The sequence below is a fragment of the Diabrotica virgifera genome, chromosome 5 (assembly GCF_917563875.1).
Source record: "Diabrotica virgifera virgifera chromosome 5, PGI_DIABVI_V3a".
NCBI lineage: Eukaryota > Metazoa > Arthropoda > Insecta > Coleoptera > Chrysomelidae > Diabrotica > Diabrotica virgifera.
In genome coordinates, this window is record NC_065447.1 from 195132171 (window position 1) to 195138461 (window position 6291).

A 6291-nucleotide genomic window follows, 5' to 3' on the forward strand; every position below is an offset into this window, starting at 1 on the left:
TTGTTGCTTAGTAAAAAAATTCTTCTAATAATTTATTTAATTTGACTCATTTATATCGGCAATTCAGATACATATGATACATTTTAAAGTAGAAGACTTTAAAATGATATTGCCAATATTTATGAGTTGCGTTCCTGGGACGACTTTACTGAAAGATAGTTCATTTGATTACATGAAATCAACCCCAACTCAAGAATATCCGTCACAAAAAAATCATAGCATGTGATCTGTCTTTAAAAAGACAACCACATACAACGGTGACATTAAAATTCTAGTGTTAGAGATCTCATAGTAAATCACGAGGGAAAACCAGGAAAAACCTCGTGATACTATCCCGACATCGTAAGTATTTGGTCTTATATTTAAATTACTCTCAAAATTAATACCAAATTCTGACTTTACTATAATTTTCTTTAAATTATAAATAATATCAATAATATATGGATATATAAGTAATACTAAAATATAAAACATGTACTAACTCGACTATTGACTTACTAATTGTGGTATTTTCTTTCTATTGACTTCCTCTTTCAGTATGGGTATCCACATCCTACTGCATTCCACCGAGGAATTTGCGACACAATTGGTTTCGTTTAGCATAATTAGAGCCGCTTCTTTGATTTTTCTCTTTTTACTATCTGTTTCTTTTAGGACTATACTTGAATCTCTCCACTGAACTCTATGTTCATTATCCCATGCGTGTTGACATATTTGAGATCTATCAAACTCTCTATTTTTAATATAAGATTGATGTTCACTTATTCTAACGTTTAATGGTCTTGATGTTTCACCTATATAAAACTGTTCGCATTCACAAGGTATTTTATAAATACAATTCTTTGTCCTTTCTTGTTCATTGTTAGGTTTAGTCTTAGATAGAATAGATCTCAATGTGTTGTTTGTTTTGAATGTTGTTGAAATGTTGAATTTATTTCCTATTGTTTTAAGTTTCTTTTTTATATTTCCCATATAAATAATTAATCGTAATAAAATTTTTTGGACACCCTGTATAAATAATTATGTAAATGTTTATATTACCGAATGGAGAATTGATATCATAACTTAAAAATAAAAATCGACCTTTTTCGGGATTTTTCCTTAAAGTCGCCGGTTTACGAAATAACGAATTTATTTCTTTCATTTTCACCATACTGTATACTGTATACACATGCAACGGTGGAAAATAGTGTCGCGCACGCTTGGTTAGCAATTGAAAAACAAAGGAGTTTTGAATATTTTATTGCAAAAAACTCTTCGGGATTTCATGAATCGACCATTAAAGAATATCTACCTGCCTTCGCAACATTTCAAATTTTCAGTTTTTTCACGTAGTTTTTGAGGGTTAAAAATGGCCGATTTCGCAATTTTTCAATTTTTAATCACTTATATGTCAAAAATTATCCACTTTAGAGAAAAGGCACTAAAGACCTTTTCTCTTTGGAATGATCCAAAAAACCTAAAAAAACTTTGTTCCATGCAAAAAAAAATAATTTTAGGGAAAAAACAAAAAAAAAAACGTTTAAAAAATTTTTTACCCACTTTTGGTGCTGCCAACATGCAAATTTGTTAAACGGGGTCCTTTTTGAGTAAGGTTGTGCAAAAACTCCGAATCCGAATATTTTTCCTAGCGGATGCGCAGTGGTTTTCGGGACTAATAAAATTATTGAAAAACGTTGTTTATCAAGGGATGCTTAGTAATGTTTAAAAATCTTCGAAGAAAGCTCAAATATAATTTTAAAAATCATAGTCTAATTAAAAAAATACCAGTATTAATACTATACTAAATTTACATTCAAGATGCAGTAGAAATAAATAAACCAAGGCACGTTAATTGCTACTAGGAGCACTTTCGAATCATTTACTTCCGAATTTACAATATATTAGCTTTGGAAATCATGATTTGGGATATACAATGTATACACATTGTAAATTATGATCCGGTTGTGCTCCTAGTAGCATTTAACGTGTCTTGGTTTCTTTATTTCTCCGGCATCTTGATTGTAAATTTAGTATAGGTGATGCCGCCTCTATCCCTTAGGACTTCTTGGAGCCTGTTCGGCAATCCAAGGATGATATCCTGGATATCCGAATTGGGGGATATTTTGCAACTCATATACCGCATCTATTTTGAGCTCTCCGAATGATGTAGATGTAGGGGCTGGTACTTTTGCTCTTAGCCGTTTTTTGAGGTTGTCCCAAATGTGTTGAATTGGGGTAAGATCGGGACTATATGCCTGCCATGGTAACACTTGAATCCCGACCTCGTTAATGTATTCACAGGTGAATTTTGCGGTATGGCAACGTAACTTTTCATGCAGTAATCTTAAGTTTTTACCACTGAACGGCGCGAAAGATATGACATGGTCTTGGAGACTTCTTCCACGCATCCTTAAGCACTCACCCTGCCTCTGTTGAACACAGCAAGATCAGTACAAGCTTTGTAAGAGATACCATCTCAAATTATTATTGACCCTTCTTGGTAAGCCTCTGTTTCGGTTATAGTTCATGGAGCACACCTTTCATTTTGATTCTTGTAGGAACGCTGACGTTCATCTGGGCGTCTTAGGAATATTCTGTTCTCATCTGAGAACTGTATGTTCTTCCATTTCGCCACAGTGCAGTCAGCATATTCTCGTGCAAAGCCAGGACTAACTCTACGGTGTTGTGGGAGCAGTTGTGAGGCCCAATCTACCCCAAATTTCTTTCTACCAGTCTCCTTTTATTGGTAAATTTACTCACACTAACATTTCTCATCTCAAAAAGACGCTTACGAGCTTCAGGAGCGGTGCAAAAGCGATTTCTTAACAAGTTCCTGACAATGAAGCGGGACTCGAACTGTTAATCATCTCGAAATGCCGTGTAGGCCGCCACGCAGTCCCGATCTTAACCCAACTGAACACATTTGGGACAACCTCAAAAAACGGGTAAGAGCAAGAGTACCAGCGTCTACATCCTTCGGAGAGCTCAAGACGACTGCGGTAGAGGAGTGGCATAATATCCCCCAATATGATATCGAGGATAATATTATCAATTCATTCCCAAACCGGCCCTAGAAGTCCTAAGTTCCAGAGGTGGCAACACGCTGTATTAATACTCAGAAGATTTTTTAATATTGGATTTTTGCTAAACCTTCTTGTATAAACAAATTTTCTCAATAATTTTAGTGTTTTCTTTTCCTCAAAGGTAGTTTTCATCGTATATTTCATAAACTGTGGTCCAAGATTGACAATTTCTGTAAATTGAAAGAAATACGTGGGCGGTTAATTGTGCTGGTAAGTGTATTATATAATCGGTGGGCTGAATAGTTCGTAGTCTGACACATATATGGCACTACTGGTGTTAAATCCATATGATTTTTGGTCAGCCCCAACCTTCAAAAGATGCGTTTATAAATTTGACAGCTGTCGAACTATTAGTTTATGAGATATAGCATTTTAAGTGAAGCAACTTATGTTGTTAGTTTAAAAAAATGGATAAAAAGGAATTCCGTACCTTAATAGTTGACTGCTTTTTGGCGAAAAAAATACTGTTGAAGCCAAAGCTTGGATTGATAAACAATATTCGGACTCTGCACCAGGAAAATCAACCGTTGAGGAATGGTTTGCTAAGTTTAAACGAGGCGAAATGAGCACCGAGGACGATGCATGCAGTGGACGCCTTAAAAAGGGGCTGTTCTGTTACCGATGAAAACATCAAAAAAGTCCACAAAATAATTTTGGATGACCATAAATTGAAATTGTTCGAGAAAGCTGAGACTGGAGAGACATAAAAATAACATGTTGGATATCTTGTGCATGAGTATTTGGGTATGCGAAAGCTCTGTGTAAAGTGGGTGCCGCGAGAGCTCACAATCGATCAAAAACAACAACGAATTGGTGTTTCTAAGAAGTATTTGAAGCTATTCAATCGTAATAAAACCGAATTTTTGCGTCGATATATTACAATGGATGAAACATGGCTCCATTATTTCACACCGGAGTCCAATCGACAGCCTGCCGGGTTAACTGCACGCTGCACGTGATGAACCGACTCCAAAGCGTGGAAAGCCGACGCAACAGTCGGCTGGCAAGGTTATGGCATCAGTATGTTGGGATGCGCATGGTATAAAATTCCTCGAGTATCTTGAAAACGAAAAAACCATTAACAACGACTATTAAATTGCGAAATCGCCTAAAAATGCCCCCATTTGAAGAAAAATAAAGAGCTGTTTCATCAAGACAAGTCACCGTGTAACAAATTAATGAAAATGATCGCAAGATTTCATGAATTGTGATTCGAATTGCCTCCGCAGCCACCGTATTCACCAGATGTGGCTCCCGGAGACTACTACCTATTAGCTGACCTCAATAGAATGCTCACTGGAAAAAAATTTAGCACCAATGAAAAGTTAATCGCCCAAACTGAGGCTTATTTGGAGGCTAAAGACAAATTGTATTATAAAAATGCTATTGAAAAGTTGTATGCCCGCCATAATCGTTGTATCACCCTCGAAGGTAAATATTTTAAATAATAAAATCAAATTTTACCAAAAAAATTTCTTTCTATGTTAGCCTACGAACTTTTCAGCCCACAAGTTACCCTACTGTTTATATTTATAGTTTGCCCTTCAGAAGTATAGAGATCTATAATTTTCAAAAAAATATTTAGGACAGTGACCACAATCATCTATATGCAATTGAAAACGTATGTGAACAATTTGCAACAAATAAATTCAAAATAGTTCATATTTAAAACAAATCCACTTTACTTCAAAAACAAAAGTTTTAGCACCTGCAGGTTTTTAATGGCTAATAAAAAACGATATGCACTTCAATAGGTACGATAATAAATGCCCTTACATGCCAGCCAATGTCAGTTTCTGCCAGTTTTCCTAGTTAACAAAGCACTCGAATCAGTTAAGAGCTTTGCATACCGTAGTTTGCATATGATTCTTGTACACCGGCGTGCATAATTTACTTCGAGGAGGATAAAACATGTTTGGCACAAATATTAAGTGGAATAACCAAATTTACCGTGAATATTTTATATGTAAGCATAAGCCGCAATTAATTTTATAAGACTACATTTTTTTATGAAACTGGAAATTGTTTTCAGACAATTCTGAAGAAAGTTTGTGAGAAAATTGATTTTAATTACAAATTTTCAATTTGACATTAGCTTACTACTTTTATGAAAATGTTTATAAAAACTAGATGGATTTTTACTGAAAGTTAACGACATTTTTTTTTAATTAATAACTGAAACTGAAGATCAAAATATTTTGGTGTTAATGATTTTGAAATTATTATTTAGCAAAAAGAAGGAAAGGATAAATTTGTAACGGGTAGTTCTTTCAGGACGACAGATTCAGTAAAACACAGGTTGAAAACAAAGCAAATCTATTAATTCTAAATGATGTACAATATAAGGCAAAATAATAATTTAATATTCTATTTCGTCCCAGCGAAGTCCTCCTCCGGATGGGCGTCTGTAACAGAAGAACAAAATTAATAGCGGTATTCAAATATATATTTATCGGGGCTCGCTCACTACGCTTGCCTCCGTTGAATTGCGAGTCGCAAATTACCTCACTTCGGTACACCTTGCGTCTCGTCTCGAGTTGGCCTGCCTAAGTTTACAAATCACCTCAAAACAGTGCACGTCGCGACTCAGGTCGGCTTGCCTCGCTCACTTCGCTTGGCTGGTTATGCAGCCCAGAACGGTCGTTCAGGACTGACTGATTTCTGCTTGCGACCTTCTTAAATATCCGTGTGCCGGTGTTGTCTCGGAGAGGTGGAACTCGGTGGGGGCATCTGCGCGAATTGAGAGAATCGCTCGGTTCCCAGTGTCGAGGCATGTTCAGCATATCGGCATATCATTACAAAGTGTTCGTGATTTTGAGTTAATTACTAAACAGAAGCTATGCTCCTGAGTGGAGAATATAGCTTCAGTAAAAACGCACCATTAAGTTCTAACTTAAAAGGGGTAAACCCTGTAGTTGGCTGTATACCTTCGTTAAAACAACGTAGAATGAAGTAAACACTTCTGTTGTATGTAGGTATATTAATATGCCTACATACAACAGAAGTGTTTACTTCATTCTACGTTGCATTAAGTTCTCTTTTGCGCTAAGACTTTCTTCGCCTCATTCTAAGACTTTCCTTGACCTCTTATCTCGTCCAATATCGATCTCTAATCTCTAAGTTTGTGCTGGGCGACTTCTTTTAATTTTTCCTTAGAGATTTCACTGTGGGGCAGACTTTGCAATACTGGAGCTATTTTTTCGGAGTGTGTGATCGATCCAACCCG

At 36.0% G+C, this 6291-nt stretch overlaps 1 long non-coding RNA gene across 1 annotated transcript; it reads right to left on the minus strand.

Annotated features, from left to right (window-relative positions):
* Nucleotides 1-5364: 5364 nt before the first annotated feature.
* LOC114325007 (uncharacterized) lies at nt 5365-5902 on the minus strand. The gene is made up of 2 exons (XR_003651628.1): nt 5570-5902; nt 5365-5470 (listed from the first exon to the last, which is right to left on the minus strand). It is a non-coding gene; the product is annotated as an uncharacterized LOC114325007 (long non-coding RNA).
* Nucleotides 5903-6291: the final 389 nt, after the last annotated feature.